Source organism: Pangasianodon hypophthalmus, chromosome 10, assembly GCF_027358585.1.
Source record: "Pangasianodon hypophthalmus isolate fPanHyp1 chromosome 10, fPanHyp1.pri, whole genome shotgun sequence".
NCBI lineage: Eukaryota > Metazoa > Chordata > Actinopteri > Siluriformes > Pangasiidae > Pangasianodon > Pangasianodon hypophthalmus.
This window is the reverse complement of record NC_069719.1, coordinates 8985376-8995526: the sequence shown is the minus strand read 5'-3', so window position 1 is coordinate 8995526 and position 10151 is coordinate 8985376. Positions and strand designations below refer to the sequence as shown.

The 10151-nt window shown below is 39.0% G+C and overlaps 1 long non-coding RNA gene across 1 annotated transcript; it reads right to left on the bottom strand.

The window, feature by feature from the left end:
• Window positions 1–2963: 2963 nt before the first annotated feature.
• On the bottom strand, window positions 2964–9214 carry LOC113544985 (uncharacterized). Its single transcript, XR_008302507.1, has 2 exons — window positions 6347–9214; window positions 2964–3544 (listed from the first exon to the last, which is right to left on the bottom strand). It is a non-coding gene; the product is annotated as an uncharacterized LOC113544985 (long non-coding RNA).
• Window positions 9215–10151: the final 937 nt, after the last annotated feature.

Here is a 10151-nt window from a genome sequence, read left to right as displayed (position 1 = left end):
GCCAGTTGTAATCAATGGGCTCCCTCTAGTGCAAACCTTTTACAGCCAAGGATGCATTTACCTTTTAAAAAAATCTACAACTACTGACTCCATCAGCACAGAACTATTTTGCAAACATAATACTGTTTTTCAGATATTGAGCTTCTAGCTAAATGTGTTTTATTGAAATTTGGATTAAACCTGTTTAATTCAGGTCAAATAGAAAAAAATATACAAGTCAGTAATAAATATATTAACTTTGATAATGCTGGTGATTTCTACCACTGTAACAGAATTTAAAAAAATTAAAATCACAGAACCTTTAGATGTGCTTCATGTTGTTCCTGGACCCCACTCGGAGAACAATGGCTCTATTGCACTGCATGATGTACAGTAAAATGTTACCTCAGGAATGCTGATGAAAACAAAGTACTTGAAAACAGAAATAATGTGCAGTATCTTTGAGAGTGCCAACACATATTAGCCCTTTTGTAGGTAAATGACAAAAGATAAGACATCCAAAATCCTGCAAGACTCTACATTCAGGAAATATAAATCAAACTCTTTATGGCTCCTTGAGAGAATGATTTGTTGTGTCATACTGCCCTCTTTGGGCATCTCCAGTTCTTCTTGAGACACACAGTGTGTTTTTGTACAGCTCTGCCTTATGGCGATAACACGGTGTTCACTCACGGCACAGAAATACACAGCTCTGTCATTATAATCCACATCCTTCACTGTGAAAGAGCCATTCTCAGCAACTGTTTCAATGGCTGAAAATTTACTTTGGTTGAACTTTCCAAAGTCTGGAGTGCCATAGGCATTAGTGAGCACTATGAGCTCCATACTCTCTCCATGATACTGACGGAACCAGTACATCAGTGTATAAGATGCACTCTTGGGAGCAGTTTATTGTGGCTGATTGGCCCATTTTAGCCCAGATTATATTGGACTGAGAGACATCATTTGCCCCTGCAACTCCTGTGAATAACTAAGAAATTGTTATATTATTACACTGATAATCATGCAGGTGCTTTGCAGAGCTTTTTTTTTAGTTACCTTGAATCCAGTAGAATGACTGAAAAAAAGATTAGAACTCTGATCATGGTGACTCCTGTTAACGAGGCTACAGACTGAACTAAGACTGTGTAAGATTATTCAGATCCTAGTCAGTGATGTAACGTGACATCATAACTCCACCCACAGAGACAGCGTAAAAATACATCAGTCACATACTGTATTAATGTATACAATATTTAAGAAGTGATTTTTTTTTTTTTTTTTAAGTATTTTTTAAACTAAATCAGGCTGCTAAGGTGATTACTGTGTATAAAATACAAATAAATATATTGACCTAAGTACTGAGCGTCTGTGTGTGGTTTATTGGCACCAAATCAAATCCAGCCCACAGCTGCAGGTGTTCTGGTTTGGGGGTAACGTGGATCAGATGAAGGTTTTTGTAATTAAGTGAGCTGATCTACAGCACTGTGTAATAAGCTGCACAGAAATACACAGCGCTGTCGTTCACTGAAAGACTGTTTATGGTCAAAGAGCCGTCATTTCTCCCATCACCACTCAGTTTGATCTTTGTTTCAAATTCTGCCTCTGACTTTGGATCAAGTATATTAAGGTATCCCATGAGTGTAAATCCTGTGTCCGGGCTGTGTTTGTACCACAGTATGTGTTCATAGCTCCGTACAGTGTGTGCACATTTGATCTCAGCAAACTCGTCTTGATATTTTATGAGATCAGGAGGATTCTGGACTACAGAACAAACAGCAGAACCTGTGAAGAGAAAAAGAGAGCAATCAAGTGTATAAAATGAAGGAGTGCATTCAATTTTGGGAGTACATTTTATAAAATCTTGTACTTATAATAATGTGGACAAGTGGCCGTTATTTATATTGACTGGAAGAAACTGCATGAAACCACAAACAATGTATTTGTGAGAACATGAAATAAATATCAGCTTTTAAATGAAAAGTAATGATTGAAATTAATGACTCCAGAAGCCAACATTTCTGGGTAAACGAAATATGCTAAATATGACGTTACATCCAACATACATTATCACGCTATCACACTATCACAACATCATAAAGGAAATGTCAAGGTACCACTAATATGTTAGAGATTTTATGATGTAATATACAACGTTATATTATCAGGTGTTCTAACAGTTGTCAAAGTATTTATTAATAGCTTCTCTCTTATACTACAGCACTGTTAAAAGCTATATTTTCTCTGGTCAGAAAGTGCAGGTTAATTTTCTAATGTGACCTACCAACTGACTGGTGCGCGCACATGTGTGTCCACGAGTGAATGCTGAAATATTGAAATCTCTTGCCGAATAAATTAAAATAAAAGGAGCACAAAGCTTTAAACGTCACCTGAGTCCTCCTTCCCACCCAAACATGCCAGGGTTCTACACAATGGTTATCTCTGTGTCTGTGCAGATTTTAAGTAAAGTGTTACTGCCAGTACTTCTACTACAATGACCATATTTATGCTCTGTGAGATGAATACATTGTGTTCCTCTGTTTTAGACTTTAAAGATTGAGATTTATGTATAATGATTCTTCATTCCAGAAATGTAAATCAAACAGTGACTCATGAAAATAGTGTTTCACAATCAGTAAGCTGAATTTATTCTATATTTCTGTGTTTGTAAGTTAAAAATAAGTGTATCCTTGGTAAAAATTTTTGATTTTATACTGAGAGGCTGCAGATTTGTTGTGCCATACTGCCCTCTTTAGGTGTCTATTTTTTTTTTTCCTGAATCACACACAGTGTTTTTGTACAGCTCTGCCCTGTGGTTAAAACACTGTTCACTCACAGCACAGAAATACACAGAGCTGTCATTATAATCCACATCTGTCACTGTGAAAGAGCCACTCTCAGGAACTGTTTTAATGGCAGAAAATTTATTTTGGCTGAATCTTCCAAAGTCTGAAGTGCCATAGGTGGGAGTGAACACTATGAGCTCCATACTTCAATTCAATTTTATTTGTATAACGCTTTTAACAATGGACATTGTCACAAAGCAGCTTTACAGAAATACATGGATTCACAAAAAATATATTGTAAATGTGAATGTATGTGGCAAGGAAAAACTCCCTGAGACAATATGAGGAAGAAACCTTGAGAGGAACCAGGCTCGAAAGGGAACCCATCCTCATCTGGGTGCAATGGATAGTGCAATTATAACTAAATCTCTTCTATTATTGTGCACTATATGGACAAATAGTGCAATTGTGCAACCAGTAAATTCATCACAGTTTTTGCAAGAAGTCCGGTTGGTCCAATGATAGAGTCCTGAGTATGAAGGTGCTTGTGGCAACTGCAGCCCCAAAGCCACTACAGCAATCGCAGTCCCAAGCCATTATAGTACAGCTCGCCATATGTGATCGCCAAGCCATCTCCACAGCCCCCAGGTGGCACCATTCCCAGCAATCCAAATGGTTCTTCAGGCCGTCCATATCGGGCCATCCCCAGCAGCAGCGAGTGAACTCAACCGATGAGAACTCCAACCAGAAGTAGGGCTCCAACCATGAGTCAGGAAGGTCTGGGGAGCAGAAGGGGTCAACAGAGCTCGACAGAGAGTGAGGGAGGGAGAGAGAGAGGGAGAGACTGTTAGGTAAGCTTTTGTCCTCTAATGGTCAAGGACAATGTACTTTGTGTGCAGAGTGCAAGCAAGGACTCTGGCAAGACTAGCTATGACAGCATAACTAAAAGGGAGAGCCAGAAGCTAACACAGACATGAGGGCACCCTGGGACATAAGGCAGCCAGCCACTCCACCATCGACTAAGTGGAAGGCTCTTCCATAACTGTGGGGCTTTGTAAGAGAAAGCTCTACTCACAGCTGTAGCCTGCACTATTCAAGGTACCAACAAATAGCCTGCACCTTTTGATCTAAGATCTTCAAAAGAAAGACTAGAGTCGATAATCGCACCAAGATGTTTTACTGCTGCACATGATGAAACAGAAAGGCCATCCAGAGTTATTATATTAGGTTTATATTATATATAGGTTTTTTTAATCAAGGGCTAGTTTAAAAAAAATTTAGGAACATAGCCAATGCTAAGGGAAGATTATCTTTAAAAGAGGTTTGATTATTTCAGGAATTATCTGTTTGAAGAAAAGTAGGTAAAGGATCTAGTAAACAGGTTGATGATTTTAATGATGAAATTAGTGAAATTAGTTCACTCTTCAAGGGGAGTAAAACATTGTAATTGTTGATCTGATATTATATTATCATCTACAGGGTTAGTTATAAAACTGTCTGGTTTTAAATTAATAGTCTGAATTTTTTGCCTGATATTTTCAATTTTACCATTGAAAAAATTCATGAAGTCATCACTGCTATATAATGATTGTGTGCGTGTTTCTATTGTTTCCAAGAGCTTTCCTATAGCTCAAAAGGCTCTCCTTCCATGCTATTTGAAATACTACCGATTTAGTTTGACGCCATTTACATTCTAGTTTTCAAGTGGTCTGTTTTAAAGTTCGTGTGTGATCGCTATACCAGGGTGCTAGCTTTTTCTCCCTAATTATTTTTCTTTTAAGTGGAGCTACCTTATCTAGCGAGTTGCAGAACTTTGATTCTAAGCATTCAGTTGCCTTGTCAAGGTCTTCGGGATCAGACGGTGATCCAATCATGGTTGATAAATCTGGGAGATTACTGATAAAACTGCAGTTGTTGACATGAAAGTACGTTTGACACGGTGACGTGGCAAGGTGCATATATTATGATTAAGACACATTTTAAATGAGATGAGGTAATGATCTGAGATAGTTTCAGACGGTGGAAATGGGACTATATTTTCTATATTTAATCTGAATGTTAGTATTAAATCAAGAGTGTGACCACCACTATGGGTGGGTCCTATTACATTCTGATTAACCGGTACTGAATCAAGAATGGACACAACTGCTGTTCTTAGAGGGTCATCTGGATTATCAAAATGAATATTAAAGCCTCCAACAATTAATGCTTTGTCTAAAGAAACAACCAGGTTTGAGACGAAATTCGCAAATTCACGTAGGAACTCTGAATATGGCCCTGGGGGTCTGTAAGTAATAACTACTGGAATCACCTGAGTAGACTTATTTTTAGTGGCTACAGTGTTATGTTAGTATAAAGAACTTCATGTGTGTTGAATTTATAACTAGGTGTGTGTGTGATGCCTAGATTATCATTATAGATGACTGCGATGCCTCCTCCTTTGCCAGTTAGACGGGGCTGATGTATGTAACTGTACCCGGGAGGACTAGCTTCATTTAAATGCTACAAACTAGTTTGGTTTAATCCACGTTTCTGTTAAACACCATACATCAAACTCCTGATCAGTAAGGGTTTCATTAACAATAAGCGCTTTAGACATCAGATCTACTACACAACAGTCCTAGCTTCAGATCAATGGTGCTGGCTACGCATTCGGTTTGATTTAATTTATGTAAATTAGGTTACTAAAAAAAAAAAACTGAGTATGTCTATAATTTGAAACTATGTGCTATGCTGCAAGAAATGAGAGCAGCACCTTCACCGTCCGGCCCTAAAAGGCCAGTCTTGCCCTCAAAGTTAGTCGAATTATCTATAAAGCCCATTGATTTCGGAGCACCACCTGGACATCCAGCAGTTCAGCGACCATAACCTGCTGTAAGCTACATCGCCACCCCGCATTGGGATGGGGCCAGAGCATATTACAGTATCGGACATCACCTTTGCTAATTTACACATCTCTACCATATTACTCTTAGTAACCTCAGACTAACGAAGGAGTATATCATTAGCTCCTACATGAATAACTATCTTTCAAAACCTGTGCTTGCCTAAGACCCTAAGATTACCTGCTACGTCCGGCGCCCTGGCTCCCGGTATACACCTAACTAAAGCTGCTGGTGCCCCTAAAGGCCTAGCTAATTTCGCGTGCCGCAAGATAGTCACCTATAACCAGAGCTCTTTCAGGTTTCTCAGCGGGCGCTTCACTGAGGAGAGCAAACCTGTTGGATATGTGAAGTGGAGAGGCGTAGTGCTCCCGTGGGCGAGCCTTAGCGTTAGCTTTGCGATTATGCCGCCGAGTCGTCACCCATTTGCCCCGCTGTGAGGACTCTAATGCCGGAGTTGGGGGTTACTATCTCCGCCTAAGGCATCCAGACTTTCCCCTACAGAAACTACGCTGCTCTCACTAACTTTCTCTAGAATCTGGATGCGCACCTCTAATGCTGCAATCTTCTCCGTCAGTAACCTAACTAACATGCATTTATCACAAATAAAGCTATTACTAACGACGGAGGAAGAGTGACTAAACATCCTGCACTCAACACACTGAACAAGCTGAATGTTTGACATGTTGTTTAACACACCTTAGTCAAAGATTTGTTGATATTATTTTAGAAGGCGTGGATCCAGTGTGGATGGCCTCTGCTCGCACACAAAAGCACATGGAAAAATGAGAAAAAAATGACATGTAAGCAGAGCGCACCATGTTAGGACCCATGATGCATTCTTAAAAGAGGTCATTTGTGACAAGAACAGGTACTAGCTTGTTTTGCACATGTATCACAACTGATAAAACATTACATCAAAACAAGTTTAGGGTTTAACCCTCTGGGGTCTGAGGGTGTTTTGGGGCCCTGGACAAATTTTGACATGCCCTGACATTTGTGCTTTTTTCAGTTGCTTTTAAATATATTAATGGCTAAAGTCTGATAAGACTGTAATCAGCACAAACTGGGCTACAATAATATGAGCAGCATGTTTATACATGATTGTGTTTGAGAAAACAGCGTTTATGCGTGGTTAGTGAAAAACTAAAATTAAGTCACTGAAATAAGGCCATAAAACATATACAGAACATTGGTTCACAAGACTTTCGAGGACTGGATCTTGTAGCCTAGATTTTTTGCATCAAAATGATGTGATAATCATCTTGTTCACTCATTCACAGTAAACAATATACTTATTTAAATTTTCTAAGACACTTTGTTTCGAAAGGGCATATGCAAGAGGGCATGAATGATCACGAATAATAATGTGATTGACACCTAAGAAGACAAAAACCCACATAATGACCTGCATAATGAGCCGTTGAGTCAGGAATGTGGCTGAGAGGGAAGTGCTATGAAAAAGAATGTGAGAACAAAAGAAATTTATATATTTTTTGTTTGTAGTTTATTTAGAATATAGTAAAAGCCCACTATTTGAAGCCCACAGAATTGAACAGCTATACAGCTATACATCTATACATCTTTGTGCCACTCTAGGAAACAGTTCCTTTTCAGCCGAACACACAAGTGAACATCACATGCCTGGCATTTCCAAGGAGTGTCCTGCCTCTTACCATGCTTTGCTTTGCAAAGCACACAGATCCGGCGACCAGCAGTGCCATCTGAGGCCTGCTCAGCTCCTGGAACTGGCACATGGTCAACACTGGTCCGCTTTGGTGTTATTTTCTGTGACACACCACAGAGCTCTGCAATTAGTTCTTCCATAAACTCCTTATGGCTCATGGTGCCGTAAAGCTCTTTGTGTACAATAAAGGCACTGGTGGCAGCAATGACCAAGAAGTGTAGAAATAGCTTTCTGTACCACTTCATTGTTTTGTGCTGTGTGGTGTAAAAAAAAAATAAAAAAAAAATAAAAATAACCAAACACCACACACACCAACAGCTGTATACACCAAAACACTCACTTATTGTGCACTTGCTCCGTTCTGATTTATCTTAGGTTCAGTATTGACCGATCAGAATCTGAGCTGGTAAACACACATGTAGGTCAGAGTGCCAGGCTACACTGCAGGGAGGCTATCCTCCCTTCTTCTGCTGCTAATTCAGTCATCATACAGTGGACAAAAAAATGGAGCTGTTCTCAAAATACAAAATGTGTGTATATACAGATGGGGAACAAATTAAAATAACCACTGGTTTTGTTCCTCTTTACTGAGATCCTTGTCCATGAAACATACCCAAGATCAATAATCAGGGCCACGGTACTTTTAGGTCAACTCCTTTGTAATGGTGAGGTTATTTCATGCAGAGTGTGAACCCAGGTCTCCAGTAATCAGAAGTGAGAACTCAACCCAGTAAGCCACCCACAGAGACAGGGATAGACCCAATTGCAGAGCAAGCTAAAATGCCCAAGAATTAACTGAAAGTTCAGGCCCACTAAAAGCCCAGACTGAAACTAATATGTTTCTTTATGTATATACTTACACTGAGAGCTTGAGGGAGCTCAAGAGTTGGCTAGAGAAGCCAGAGAAATTACCAAGATGTGCCCATGAGATTCTTACCAGAGTTACCAGCTGAGAATTGGGCCACCAGCACATAGCATGACTGACCAAAGACTGAACACTGGATGATTGGAGAACTCTCCTTAAATAGACCTAGGCACAGGTGGAGCTGATTTCCAGTGATAAGTAAGAAGGTGTTCTCTGCCTTCCTCTGGTGGTAGAAGTCGGTCTAGCAATGTTTCTGGTGGCACTCTTCCTCCCTCTAGTGTTGGCACAAGGCCGAGCCAGCTGTCTCCTTACACCATTTGATTATAATCTGGTCTATAGTGTGCATCTGTACCGTTCAGAAACATGACTCTACAAGCGATTTAAAAAAAAAAAAAAAAAAAAAAAAAAAAAAATCAGTTTATAGCTTGCTACAGAGAAATCACAAAGCTTGTTATTGAGAACTCACAGTGCATAACATCCTCTGTCCTTACACTTTCCCATGGTGGAAAACGTAAAGTTACAGCTTTGGCTCTGATTGTTGTAAAGTACTGACACTGGAGTCTCGTTCCATTAATGTTAAGTAAATGTTTCCTGACAGAATAATTCACTATCAAATATTACAAGCCTTTTATTGTTAAATAACAGTAAGTTTTTTTAATCCATGTAGCGCCCCTACGTGTGATTAGAATTTTAGGATAGCGCACCAGGTTCAATAACTAAATGCCTACAGAAATGTTGAAGATAGGCCCCTCTGACGTCACTAAATGAATTATTTTCTTTAGAAAGTATACTCAAATATATTTAAAAATTACAAAAAAATAAACTCTTAGATAAGTAACAAAAAAAAAACCAAAGTATTTAATTAGAATAAAAAAAGAAAGTCAAAATAATTCAAAGAAGTAGATTTCCGAATATAGGGTATTAAAACAACACTTTGAATATTCACAGTTTTTAACGCGCGCTGAATAACTCAATATGAACTAATATTAAACACTAACCCTAACCCCACACACAAACAAGTACTATTCCAGCTTCTGCTGTGCCAGCTGTTACAACTACTCTATAGGGAAGGGCAGGCCTGGGAGACATGGCTAGGGATCAGCGTTCACAACTAACAGTCTCGCTTGGTCATCTGGACTGTTTTCTCTCTTCTGAATATGCCATTGAATGCTGGGAAACTCTCATTCGTGTGGCCCAGACAGACCCTCCTTCAGCAGCTTTGGCTTTACATTTCTATACTGCTCTCTGTTTAGAGGAACTGACTTTCAGAAATCCTGTATATTTTTATTTATAATGATGTATAATACTTTTATATGTTTTGAATGTGCTGTGTTTTTATTGTGCAAATCATGGAATTTTGTCTGAGAAACTGCATAAAGGATAATAACACACAGACAAATTGATATTTTAATATATCTTAACGGTCTCTATTCAAGTTCAGATTATCAGTTCTAGCATTTGCAGTCACTCATAACCGTAATGTCTTATTACCAGTGACAGTTATGTGCTGCTGTAAGACATAGGCCTACTTTGTCACATACAGTATATTTTATATACTTTATGTGAAATCACTAATAAGGTCTCAAATTACTACTACTACAACACAACGAATTCAATTCAGGGTCGCGGTGGATCCGGAGCTTAACCCAGGAACACTAGGAGCAAGGTGGGAGAATTCACCCAGGATGTGATGTCAGTCGATCGTAGGGCACCATTCTTACACTAGCAGGCAATTTATGCTGAGTTTAACTTATCTCAGAAGTGCGAAGTTGGAATTTAATCATTTTTTTTTACCTCAAAGTGGGGAAAAAAACACATGAACACCCCCACAATCGTTTATTGATAGCTAAACTCCAACAAGTTAACAGTGACAAGTGATGTACATTTCTCTCCTCAAAACAGAGAAATGTATAGTCAGTGTTATAGATTTAAGAAGTGAATCTGTCTGTATG